The following is a 13,387-nucleotide window of genomic DNA, read 5'->3' as shown; positions in this document are numbered from 1 at the left end:
AATCATTTCAGCAGGAGAAATTCTTCCTCTCACACACATTTGTCTCTCAGTGTCTCCCATTCTTTGTCTCCAAGATGCATTCCTGGGAGATTCCTTACAGTAAAAATCATTGGTTTGTGTTGTTATGGAAACTAAGACATACATTCATCCAGATTGCATTTCCTGTGATCCCTCACCTTATGTTTAACTCAAAGCACAACGTCCACACTGTGCTTTTCTCCAGAGAGCAAAGAAAAGGATAAATGTCACTGTCTGTAATCCCCCCCTGGTCTTGGAGAGCACCATCCCTTGGTCATTGACAGCAAGCCAGCTTGAATCACCAGATACTTAACAAGACTGGTAGCACCTAGAAATCATGGATCAGATTAGTTAAGCAAATGGTTCAATAAAGATATTTATGATCCTTGAGCACTGATGGGTCTTTATACCATTGTCCTAAATGTTCTCAATACTGTGTTAATTAATAAATATGTTTAGATTATCAAAAATTGTTTTATGTCTTAGCTTAGGATATTTATGAGTTAATTGACAACTGTTAAACATGATGGTATAGGAGAGAATAGACCATGGGGTTGACCAATTACATTTAATGTAACTGCCTAACTTCTAGGAGCTGTGGTAGCTCAAACGACAAGGGTGTCTATCTCCTGACTGGAAGGCCCTGGGTTCAATCCCAGTTAGTGGTAAGTGATGTAGCTTGCTTTAATTCCTCCCAGACAGCTGACAGCTCCCAGCTCCTGCTTTCTAAATGAGTAGTGGGGGTAACAAGCTGGCTGGAGTGTGGTGCTGACCACACCACTCTACTTCTAGTGTTGGATGGTCAAGTAAAATGGTGTCCCTTTATGGCCTGAAAAGGGGACCTACATATATTAGAATGTAACTATATATTAGTTATAGTTATATACTATATAACTATACAACATATATTGAAAAAGTATTTTTTTTTCTTTTGAAAACATTTCAGTTTTATTTTAAAAAAAGCACTGGTAGATGTAGATACTTATTTTCCCAGAAAAAGAAAGTACGACCACATAACGCCTATATAGTACTTAGCTCTCTCCATTGGTTTCTGTTAGGTATAGGGCAGACTTTACTTACAAGGCTCTCAGAAGTCAGGCACCTGTCTATTTAATGAAGCTGATTAATGTATGCAATCCAAGTCACCAACTTAGATCACAGAACACAGGTCTTCTTCTTATTCCACATATTAATAAAAAAACAACTGGAGGTAAAGCTTTTAGCTACAGGGTCCTTAGTTTATGGAACAGTCTGCCAGCATATGTATGGGATGCTGAGTCAATCTCAGGATTTAAATTCAGACTGAAAACCAATTACTTCAGTCTAGCCTACTCATTCCTTACATCATAGCCTGCTGTAACCATCGCTGCTGGTGCTGCTGTTCATGCCATTGTGTGTCTCTGTGTTGGCCCACCAGGTAGATACATCTGTTCTGGGCACCAGCTGAGTTGGATGCTGCATCACTGCCATGGATCCAAGAGAGCCATAGCGAATGCAGCTATCATTTTGGAGGATTTGCTAGTCTACAGAGAACTGCTAAGACCTAATACTCCACATTTAGTACTTTTTTAGAATTGTATAATGTTAGCATGCCCAGAGTGGTTAGGCAGCCAGTTGACCTTGGACCCCTAGAGGTTTTTTTTCTCCTTACTGAGGAGTTTTTGGTTCCTCTTCTCTATTGTCTTCTGGCTTTTTCTCTTTCTGTATTGTAATGTCATGTACTGTCACACAGCTTTGTTAAGGGCCTTGGGGCAACTTTGTTGTGAAAGGTGCTATATAAAAATAAATTCAACTTCTAAATACTAACAACTAACATGCCACTATTTATTACAATGTAATAATGATAAATGAAGTCATTTTTTGTTTAAAAATCCATTATTGTAACATCTAAATCATGTCGTTGATCCTCATTAATCATGAGTACCCTTCAACCTTGGCCAGTACTGGAGGTTTCCTGGCTGAGCTGCCCAGAGCCCTGTCTCTGTTTTCCTTAGCACATGACTGAGCTTGCTGGAGGGCTTCCACGACTGAGCTGCTCTCAAGGCAGTTTAAAGCCCCCCACATGTCGGCCTTGAACCAAACATCTTTAATAGGTGGCTACTTGGGGCACTGCCCCCAAACCCCTTGGTTTGACCTCAGTGCTTTGCCCGAGGCCTGTGGGGTTGAGAGGTGGTCAGACTCCTGCTCGGACATGCCGGGCAGCTGCCCAGGCAGCATGAGCAAGGAGTCTTCTGCTCTGCCAACACAGAACAGTAAATCGTCTTCAGTTGCTAATCATTTGCACAGGTCAGGTGTTCAGTACATTACATTCTTCGACAGAGATGAATGAATGTCAATTCCTGAATGTTACAAACGAGGAGAGAGGTCTGTTTATTATTTAATTATAATATTAATAATTGCTGTTTATTAATTAAATCCCCCTTCCCAGTTCAGTTCGCGCTGCCTCGATCTGATTCGCGATCTGGTTTCCACTCCGGGTCCGTTGAGCCGCTGCGCGACCGTGAGAGAGAGAGCGGCCGCGCAAGAGAGGGGTGTAGGAGATGCTGGCAGTGTGTTTCACCGCTAGAGAGACGCCGAGCTCCTGTTCTTCCTGCCTTGACAATGTACAAGAAGCGAACAGGGGAGGAACATGGTATGTAAACCAAAGACCGAAGAAACACTCTCCAAAACGGGGCTGTGCGAGCACAGTGAAAGACAATATTGTAAACAATAGAGCAGCATTTTCTTCGAACTGAACTACAAAAAAATATTAAGCGACCGGCGACGTTATTTTGATGGACACAAACCAGCAGGCGTGCGCGGCTACGGAAGGCAGCTGAACTCTTGTGAGAATGGGTTAGGAACACAAGTGTTATTGAAAGAAGAAAAACACAGATGCCCTTTTCGACACAGCTGGTCTGGGACTTGAGTGCTGCTGTCCGCGTTCCTTGGGCTCATTGCTCAGGCTCCGCTTGCAGAGATTCCAGACTGCCTCAGGATTGCGTAGCGCTGCCCGGCAGGAGCGCCGCCGCGCCGCGATAGCGGAATGCCAGGTGTTGATCGGGCATAGAGGAGCATTGTCGTGTGTGTTCAGAGGAAGCCCCGCGGGGTGGGGGGACACAAGCCGACAAACCAGTTGTCTTAAGGATGTCACGGCGGAGGACTGCCACTGTTCTGGACAGAGACAGGTGCGACCGGGAGGAGGAATAGTTTCCAGAAGCCAGGAGGGGGAGGGACGGCAGGGGGGACCGAGGAATTGGCACCGTCGACATCCTCAGACCCCCCCTCCCTCCCCAGCATTCTGGTTTTCGCTTCGGGAGAAGAAGGGCTGTGTGGAAACACGGACAGCTCGAAGCGCCGAGCACAGGGCTGATCTCCGGCTACCCGGTGAGTGAGCGAGACCGATTGGCTCGGGGTCCGGGAAGATGTTCTCGGCTCTGCGCTGTGTGAGAGAGCTGTGCAGGGGTCTGGGGCTCTGCTCGCAGCCACAGACTGGGCTGGGCGGCCGATCTCTGCCATGTGAATGGACGAGCTGTAGTTCTGGTATTAGTTAATTTCAGGTTTGTAGAAATGTCTTTGATTTATGAGGAATCGCACTTCAAACTGTGCAGTACCCTTGTGTGTGTGTGTTGGCAGGGGTTCTTCACCTTTTAGTATGCTGCTTTTTTCTGACGAGGTGTCAGGAGGCAAATTTAATGTGATTGGTTCGCTGTCCCGAATATTCTTTATAACGACCAATCCATTGTATTGCATAACACCATTTTCTTGGATAATCTTATCATTATCGTCTTCGAGATTATAAATTGATTTATCGTATTCGCTTGAGGTTTAAAATTAAAAACATTTTCCCTGATTTGTAGTAACAATGTCATTATGGTTGTTAATATTCATTTCCTATGCTAAATGAATTTTCTGGGTGTTGGAGGGTTTCAGTGGTTCTGCTGTCAATAGCATGATCTCAGTCCAAATGTCAGATCTGAAAAATCCTATTAACACTCCTGTGATTAAAGCGTCATTACCGTCCTTTCAGCTTTTCAGCTTCACACTTCGGCTGATTTGCATTCGGATCATGACACGTGTCGCTGTCAGGTTCCGATAAATAACGCAGCGTCTGTAAGAACCGGCTGGCCGGGAGAACTGCGGGCGGTTTGTGCAGCTGGGTCTTGTGTATGTGAACATGTGCACACGCACACATATGAGGCACCTGAAATAAACGCAGTAACATCTAGACTGCCCTTCCGCTGTCCCCTGTCCTGCACAAGCTCTCCCGTCTGGTTCCCTTGAATTCCCGGGCCGCATGGGAGAACAGTCCAGACCAGCTGTTTTACAGACCTTCATTTTTCACATTTTTGTTGGCGAGTGGGCAATTGCGAGGTCTGGGTCCTACTCATCCCCTGGCTTGTCTTCTCTCGAAATTAGGAAAGCATTACAGTGTGTGCGCATTGCAATACATAATTGTGTACAGAATGTAATTCTAAATCCAATTCGCTGGGTCACAGCCTTTGCATGACCGATGAATTTCTTGCAAAACTCTGCTGTCAGGCAGGTAAGGATTCTGAGATGAGGAGTGGAAAGAGAAGATAGAAGCAATTCCTCTTTTGCCTCACGTAGCTCCTCCCTCTCTGCTCATTGTAAGAGCAACCTGAAGGGCGATTCTTTCCTCTAGGCAGAATTTAAACGCTTCTCTGGAGCTTCTCTGCTCTGTGTGATGGCTGTAAGTTCCAGTTTGTTGTGAGGCTGTTTGCCTTGGCCTATCATGATTTCTCAGAGAAATCTGGAGGCACCTGTAGTTCTCAGGTCTCCAACACCACAGCACAGCCTCTATGTGTCCTGTCTGCAGCAGCTGGATCTCTACAGTGTAATGAGCTTGCTGGCCCTGCTCTTTCCCACTCTTAGTGTCTGTATTGAGCTCGCTGTTTGTGATGGTGGCAGTAAATGTCTCCGAGCTCCTCAAGTTTCTCACTCTGAAACTCCATCTTTTGTTGTAGTCCTGTTTCAAATTCAAATGGCCCATCGAGCTGCCTTTTGTTTAACTCTGGAGTTTTTTGACTGGAGAAGCAGAAAAAGTAAGTAAAGTCCCAAAGGGTCAGAGCATTCCAATAGAGAGTGTGAGAGGGAGAGGGGGACCAGGAAAAAAAAGGGGGCTGGGAATGTAGACAATTTCCTTCAGCTCTGGAAAGCTGAGACCATGCTGAGGGAATAACGCCCCTCTGTATTTGTGTCTGTCAAGCTTAAAGGACATGAAGCCCTAAAAATCTTAACAGAGACTCTGACCTCCTTGCTTTACTAACATTTCAATGGTCTGTTTTATCCCCCTGTAGGACAGATGCTGAAGTGTATTCAAATTCTAATTCCTTATTCTCTACATTGCTAATGGTGTAGGAAGAGATCTTCCTACAAAACATTCCACAGCACATTTCAGAATGGGGGGCTCCTCTTTCAAGGCAGTCAGTATATTCATGTGACAGACTTCCTCGGCACCAGGCTTTGTCATTTACTGGTTACATTTTTGAGCAAATGATGAACAGTGGGAGACAGCTAATGAGAACGTGTGGGAAAAAAAACACTTTTCACTGTTTTCACTCATTAAGTAAGCACTTAATGAGTGTTCTTTACTTCTTATTTTTCCTGTTCACAGGAATTAAAATATACAAACTCTACTGTATTCAGGAATTTCTGTGGTTAGCTAAGGTGTATTATTCTCCAGTGTACTTTACATCTTAAAAAATCCCTGGATCTGAGCTAATCCTCGAGCAGCACAGGAGTATCATCTATTCTTTAGGCATTTTGAGAGTTCTGCTTCTTTGGCATGTGTATAATGCGTATTCATACGTGCAGAAGTATGTTGTATTGTGTGGTTTGAATTTAAGTCGGGTAGGTGTGTGTGTACCTCCTCTCTCCCATGTGGATACTCAGATGCTCTTGAACCTCTGCAGTCCTGAACAGTGACCTGCACTCAGATGTGGGGCTCAGCCCATCTTCATGTGATGTCCACAACCTATTGGGAAAGGACAGGGCCCACAGAGGCTCTGAATGGGATAAATTGGGCGGAACAATGTTCCCAGTCATGCTGTGCTTCAGAGAAGAAGAGGAAAGGAAAGTCTTTAACTAACTCAGTGTTGAAGATTGCAGCACGAGACAGCCCACGCTCTGTCTGTCTAACAAGTCCATGTGTTTGCCTGTGTCTACACTGCTGCACTTTGAGTCTCTGAGGACTCAGGGGTCAGGGGCCAGGGGTCAGAGTCAGCCCAGCAGTCGGGTCAGCATTCCCATGGTGCTGTGCAGCAGTGCAGGGGTTAATGGCCCCCCAGCCCACGATTAAGTGGTCGAGCTGTCAGTCAGCTGGGGGTCTCTGGGAGGCTGTCACAGTTGGAAGAGCTCACCATCTCTCACATTAAAATGCAATAAAGTTTCTCCCCCCAGGGATGCAGCCTGTCATTTAATCTCACTTTCTTTTTCCCTCTCCATTTCCCCCGCTCTTTCGTTCCCCCTGTCTCTTTCCTCTTTTTCCACTCCACTGCTTTTCCTCTCGACAATGAAAGTAAATCAAGGCTGCTTAAACAAGCAGAATAGTTAGCAGAATATTTTTGAAGTGCTAATAAAGATGTATGGATGCAATCTTCTGCCTTTCTGATGTTTGACTTGTCTACAGCTCCTCATGTGCAGAGGCAGCTGTTTTATTCTTTTTTATTTATTGTTATTGCTGTTAAACAACATCCTCACAGATTAATTGTTCTGAACACGAGAAGCTTCAGTTACAGCAGATCTGAACAACAATAAAGCACAGGTGTCAGAAACTGCGGGGAGAGGGATTAGTTATAGACTGAGGAGTCCAATGAATAGTAATAAATAACCAAGAGATCTTGAGATTAAAAGTATATTTTGTAACAATAAACAGGCAGCTCCCCAAGCTTGTATTTTCATTAAGACACCCAAAGAAGCATGCAGACATGGTGCAGCTACAGTGGAAATACAGACAGAAAATACACCAGACATGATAAAATATTCACTTATCATCAATAAACAAACAGGTGACACTAGCAGAGTGTGCAGTGGGTTCTTCACAGCATGTTTCCTTGTCATTGTGACCTGCTCAGGAGGAATTTCGTCTGTTGAAACGTGGCTCTGTTGAAGTGAGTATCAGCCGGTGGTGCTGCTCTCACAGCTTTGTTAAGGAGAGGGGAGGCCGTCTAGCTTATTGTCATCAGTGAACTGATCCCCTTAAAGTTCTAGCAGCCTGTAGTCTGCTTTGGCTGGACTTCAAGGGGTCTAACAGGCCCCCAGGAGAGCTGTCTGCTTTGTTAGGGAGCAGGTTCCTCACGTGTAGAACCTCATTGTGGGTCTTCTTGTGCAGGAAAGCCCAGCCCCTTCAGGTTTCTTTACTTTCTCATTAAGGCCTTGGTTTGCTCATGCCGGGCTCCGTGCTTCAGCCCCCAGGAGAGCTGGTCAGCCACTGGAAAGCAATGGAGAGCCTCTTCAGAGCTCTGGGGTGAGAAGAGAATTAGTCATGCCTCAGGGCCATGCTGTATGTGAGGAGGTGTTTAATGAGGGGCTCCTGTCGTCTTGACAGAGCAGAAGGGGACAGGGGTGTGAGGCAGAGAGAGACCTGGGGCCCCATCCCAGGGGTCCTGTTCTCACAGCTAGTATTTGTGACTATAACGACTCAGGATGCTATTTTTGAATTAATTTGTTTTGTTCTTTAAAATGATTAAATGTCAGTGGGCAGATATACTGTATATAGCAGGATAAACATTGTACAGTGTAGTGCATCTGTCCAGTTCATATGTAAATAAGCATGAGGGCAACACATACTTTCTAGAAGTGAAGGATTGACTTTACTTTTGTGAGATATAGAGGTACAGTATAAGATAGTGTTTTATTTGTGGTTTAAGACACAGCACAGGAGATGCAGTGGTGGGAGCTGTCATCTCCCAGTCCTGAGAACAGGAGGCACACGTTTACTCAAAGGGTTGTAAGAGTGTGGAACAAACTGCCCAGCCATGTTGTAAAAACATCAGTCATGTTGGCTTATTTTACAAACTGTCTGCAAAAGCACCAACAGGCTAGATGGGGCCTTTCTTCATAGAGGCAACAGTGGGAGGAGGTTTTTTCAGAGAGAGGTGCAGCTCTGATAATTTGATCAATGACTTAGAGTCTCTCCATTCTGTGACAAGATCGTGACTGGAGCACATCTAGATGTTTTTCACAATACTTCAAAACAATCGCCACTACTTGCACCATAAAACATCCTTTAGTAATATCTGTGAAGGTCCATTGCCAGCGGTTTTGTTAATTTGCTCCACGAGTGCCTGTTCCTTGCATGGATACTACCTCTTTAGAAGACTTGCTGTTGTCCTGGCTTTATTGTAGTTGATTGGTCTTTTTGAGTAATTCAATGTGAATACCTATGCCCATCCTCTTATTAAGTATTAAGTATTATGTTTGGTTGATGGTGAGCATTGCCTCAGTCACTGTCTGTGTGATTATTAAATCCAACAAGTTAAACTTATCTTCATTATATTTTCCCGAGACTCTCCACTCCACTCATTCTGATTTGAAAAATCCTGTCCATTGAACAGCTCGGCTTATTTTAAATCACTACAAATCTTTCTGCTTGGCGTTATCTAAACCCGAACTCATTCGGTCATTATTTCCTGTTAGTTCATTAGATAATCCACCAGTGCCAGCAAGGAAGACAGATCTGTGGTTTTCCAGTCGCTCTCCTCACCTCTTAATCAGTTCCTTTAGTCGGCTGCATGAGCTTGGAGCCGGAGGCTTCACTTCAATGCAGTTTCCCTGTTTCTCCACCTACTGGGGAAGCTGCCAGTTCTCAGGGAAAGTGTTTTGCTTTAACGATAAGAGCTCAGATGTTTTTTTTATCAATGTTTTTTGTTTCTATAGCAAAAGAAAAACACGTGTTTCATTTACCAGAGGTTTAAAAAATGAAGACCATCAGAGCTAATGTAATTCTCTATCAGATGACAAATATCTGTAGGGCTGACCTGTGGCCATCAGGGCAAGGAACCTGAGAAAAGAGCCCTGTTGAAATCTCAAAAGAAGCAGAGCTGCACAGACAGAGCAGATAGATGGGTACGGGGGCCAAAGCATAGTGAGTGCTAATAGAAGAATGGAAACACCCTAATGGCATCCAGTTTTGCAAAATTCCCTAACTGATGCTGTCAGGGGTCAGAGGAAGTGGAGCTGCAGAGGAGTGGATTTCTGCATCTCTAAATAACCCAAGACCTTTTATTTTTATGCTGTAACTTCCTCTCAAATGGTGTTCTGTCCCTCTGAAAGTTTGTTCCTGTCTGCAGTGGACTGTTCAGTCCAGGAGGAAGACAGAGTTCCCAGAGCCACCCCAAGCCTCTGATCTCTCCAAGAACAAAACTCAGCATGTTGACTTTTGACCATGAGACCATCGAGACATTGAAGTCCCTGACAGAGATCCCAAGGGACAGATTGCTCTGTGCTGCTTTAGGAGAAACAGCATTCCCACATGCTGGGTCACTCCCCTGAAATTAGGAAAAGACAGGGCCTGAAACCACACTGAGTGACCCCCCCAACACAGAAAAGCAATCCTCTTAGTACTGACATGTTGGTCTTTACTGGTGAACATCCCCTTTTTCTTCATGCGGAATCAGCGCTGACTCACAGTCTTTCTGCTTTCATTGCGAGGTGTTTATTCCTTGCCTCCGGCTCCTGTGGAGTAACCTTTTAACAATTAACTGCGTGCTTCACACAAACAGGAAGCCTGTCTTCTTCTGTTTCTCTCCATCCCAGTTTTCTCTCTCGATCAGCAGACAAGACAAACACGATTTACACAAGCAGGAATAGCTGAACACAGTTAAATACATTAAAGCTCCCCTAACTCAAGGTTTAAAAGTTTCAACTATTCAAATAGGAGGTAGTAGTTCAGGTGGGTAGCTGCGTCAGCATGCGTAGGCTGCAAAGGAACAAGTAATAGGTTTATTCCATGCTGAAAAAAAGAAGAAAGAGAACACAACGTTCTCTTTCTTCAGGTGTGCACACCTAAAGAAGGCTCCACGGCCGAAACGTTGTGTTCTCTTTCTTCTTTTTTTCAGCATGGAATAAACCTATTACTTGTTCAAATAAGGAGGTTTGGTACCTAAATGATAGCTTTTGCTCTAGTTTTTTAAACAAAACACAGTGCTCAAAGGTGTTCTGTTAGAGATTTTGTTTCACAGAACAGTATTCCAATGAGTTGAGCAACACTGAGGAACCTGATCACCTCTCAAGGACCCCAGTCATCTCAATCACAAACTGTTTTCTCTCCTACTGTCCAGTAAATGGTACAGAAGCATTCGGTCAAAGTCCAACAGATGACGGAACAGCTTCTACCTCCAGGCAATAGGACTGCTAAATAGCCAACCTGCAGCTCCTTTAGCAAATCACCCGTAATGGCTACAAACATACTGTTTTCACTGTACCCTGCATACTGCACTACTTGGACATAATATATTGCACACACCATGGACACATAGCAGCTCTACTTATATTGAGTTTTGTCTGTGTTTGTTTTTTTCAATTTCTATTACATTATTATCTATTATTATGTAATCTTATTTTGTGTAACCTTAATTTGTAACCCCCCACCCGGTGAGCTTGTAGAAAAGACATTTAATTGCCAGCAACTATTGCTGCATGTTGTATTGTTGTGCATTTGATAAATAAACTTTGATTGATTGATTGATTCTAATTTTTTAAAAGAGTGTGTTTGAATCAGCGGAGGCTGGAATCTCTGTAGTCTTTGTGCCTTGTCTTGTTCTCGCACTCTGGGAATTCCTGTGTTTGTCCTCATTAATGTGAACAAGCTCCCTGAGAAGCTGGAACAGGCTGGGAGAGCTGGGGCCACCAGTTCTGATGTGCATGTTATCTCATCAAGGGTTGGCCTGTATGCCCTGTCTGTCTCTCTGTCTACCATTCTGCATTAACAAGTAATTGAGAACGTCAGAAAGGTTGCAAACTAGAGGAGGCCGTTCGAACCCACTAGCTCATCTGGTCATATAGTTTCATTATAGTCTCAATTAGGATCTCCAATAATAAAGTCTAGAAAACCTGGCTGTGAAGCCTTTTGCGCTACCCGCAATGATTTGTGTGAAGAAGCTCGTCTTACTCTACATTCTAAAGGAAATCCTTCTTAGTTTCCAGTTGTGACCCTGTATCTTTCTTTTATTGCTTAGAGTGAAATGTTGCCCTCGATTGACCCAGTCTGTTCTGCGCAAGGTGTTATATACTTGGATGCACTTGATCTTCTTTTTCTAGGCTGCACAGATTTAGCTTATTGAACTTGCATGAATGTGACAATCCCCCGAGACCAGGAATCATTCTTCTTACTATTCTTTGAGCGTTCAATGGTTGTTTTATCCTTTTAATGCTACAGTGACCAAAACTAAACATCATATTCTAAATGAGGTCTCCATAGTGTTTTTAAAATCTTGAGTATTTATTTATTTGCTGTCAAACATGCAGGACGTACAAGAATCTACTCAAGCACCCAGATTCCTGTCATGTGAAAGGCCGTGTGTAAGGTCCTGCAGCTCTGAATCACCCAAGCAATATGTAAGGAGAATGTTCCCACTACCTCTGTGGACCACTTTGTACTTATCAAGGTTGAATTTCATTTGCCCGGTATCTGCCCGGAGCATGATTTTGTTAAGGTTCTTGACCATTTTTTGTGTTTGCCACACCCCCCTGTTTTTCTGTCATCTACAATCTCAACTAGAAGGTTAAATGTAATAGAACTGATATCATCTATAAGGATCAGGAAGGACAATCAGGCTGAAATGGATGACTGTGGCACATCTCTGTTTGCTTCTGCCCAATTAGAAGTTGTGCCCTTTAAGGTGACGAGCTTTGTAATGTTTCTTACCCAGTCCTGCATGCAGACATTCCCTTGAATTCCCACAGGTTTCAATTTGAGAATTAAACTTTATGAGGGACCTTATCAGAAAGCTTTCTGGACATCAAAATATATTGTAATGCACACGGCCGACATTGCAGGTTGTGCGAGCCGGCTTACCAGCGCGGTGACATCACCCCCCTTCCCTGTGAATAGCAGGGACCGCAGCGGGCGGGCTGATGGGAGATTTCCCTTTAGCTCAACTAGCTGGGATCCTACGAAGTGATGCCAGAGGCCTGGATTCGAGTCCGCAGCGGTGGGGATGCATACCCACCTGAACCCGAGAGGGCTATAATATCATTTCTGTGCTATCTACTATGCTTACTATTTGTTGAAAGAAGTCTAAACAGTTAAATTTCTAAATTAATAATGGATATCTCTTAAAATGTTATTGTTTTGCAAGTACAATATTAATCTGATTTACCTCTAGTGTTTCCATACATTACCAGAATCAAGAATTACTTCATGTTTTCTAAACCTTTTTCTTTTACTTTTACAATTCTTCAATCTGTGTGATCTGTGTATGACATTCCTCATTTCTTTAAGCGTGATTGGATATGTACCACCAAGGCCCAGGGATTTATTCATTTTTAACTGTGAAAGCCCCTGTGGAACTTCAGTGTCAGTTGTGATAAAATTACCAAATTTGTCTGGAGTTCCTTCTGCAACACAGAGCCGTAGGGCATGTTATAGACATACTGCATTGGAAAAATATGCATTTTGCACCTTTACTAGATTTTTATCATCTTTTATTATTAATTTCCTAGTATCTCAGAAATGATTCACTCTCACTCTAACAGTTTCTTTAAGGTAGCAGCACCAAAAAATGGTTTGAATTACTTTTTGCCTCTAATGTAATATTCTTTGTCTTCTTTCACCCGAAGAAGAGTCCACAACTAAAACGTTGTGTTTTCTTTCTTCTCTTTTCAGCATAGAATAAACCTATTACTTATTCCTCTCTGTCTACCACTTGGTAATTGTAATGTCCTTTTCAACTGTGCCTGTAGCTCAGTACAGTGTATTTTTTCTGTTTTTGAACTTTCAGTGGACTGTAAAAAGCACTTACTTCTGATGTTTCTCTTAATTTCTCTAAATTAAAAAAAAACACTAGTTATAATTCTCCGGGTTTGGCTTAGAAGTTGTTGAAACCTCACTCACCTGCTCTCTGTTTAGACTTTGCAGGCCTGCTGGATCTTCTCTGGACCTTCCTCTGCAACATGCATACACACTCGCTCACACACATACACACACGCACTCAAACACAAACACACACATATTCTCACACACGCACACACAGACACAGATGTCTGGGGACTATCCCACAAAAACCCACTGGTGTCTCTGCTGAGAAGGTGAGGTGATTTGCTTGTATGATTTGCCTTTGCTCTGGAAATCAAGGACATGCAAATCCCTGTGGTGACTGTCAGGTGTGACACCTGTGTAGAGCCCTTCATTAATGGAATAATGCTG

General features: G+C 43.6%; 1 protein-coding gene across 1 annotated transcript in view; it reads left to right on the top strand.

Annotated features, from left to right (window-relative positions):
* Window positions 1-2,513: 2,513 nt before the first annotated feature.
* sema6bb (sema domain, transmembrane domain (TM), and cytoplasmic domain, (semaphorin) 6Bb) overlaps window positions 2,514-13,387 on the top strand; it is a 67,031-nt gene continuing 56,157 nt past the window's right edge. Inside the window, exon 1 of the mRNA XM_006639897.3 lies at window positions 2,514-3,384. The gene's annotated coding sequence lies outside the window, so the exon portion shown is untranslated. The remainder of the gene's footprint in view (window positions 3,385-13,387) is intronic.

This window comes from Lepisosteus oculatus, chromosome 29 (assembly GCF_040954835.1).
Source record: "Lepisosteus oculatus isolate fLepOcu1 chromosome 29, fLepOcu1.hap2, whole genome shotgun sequence".
Lineage (NCBI taxonomy): Eukaryota > Metazoa > Chordata > Actinopteri > Semionotiformes > Lepisosteidae > Lepisosteus > Lepisosteus oculatus.
The sequence above is the reverse complement of the archived record's forward strand: the minus strand, read 5'-3'. Positions and strand labels throughout refer to the sequence as shown.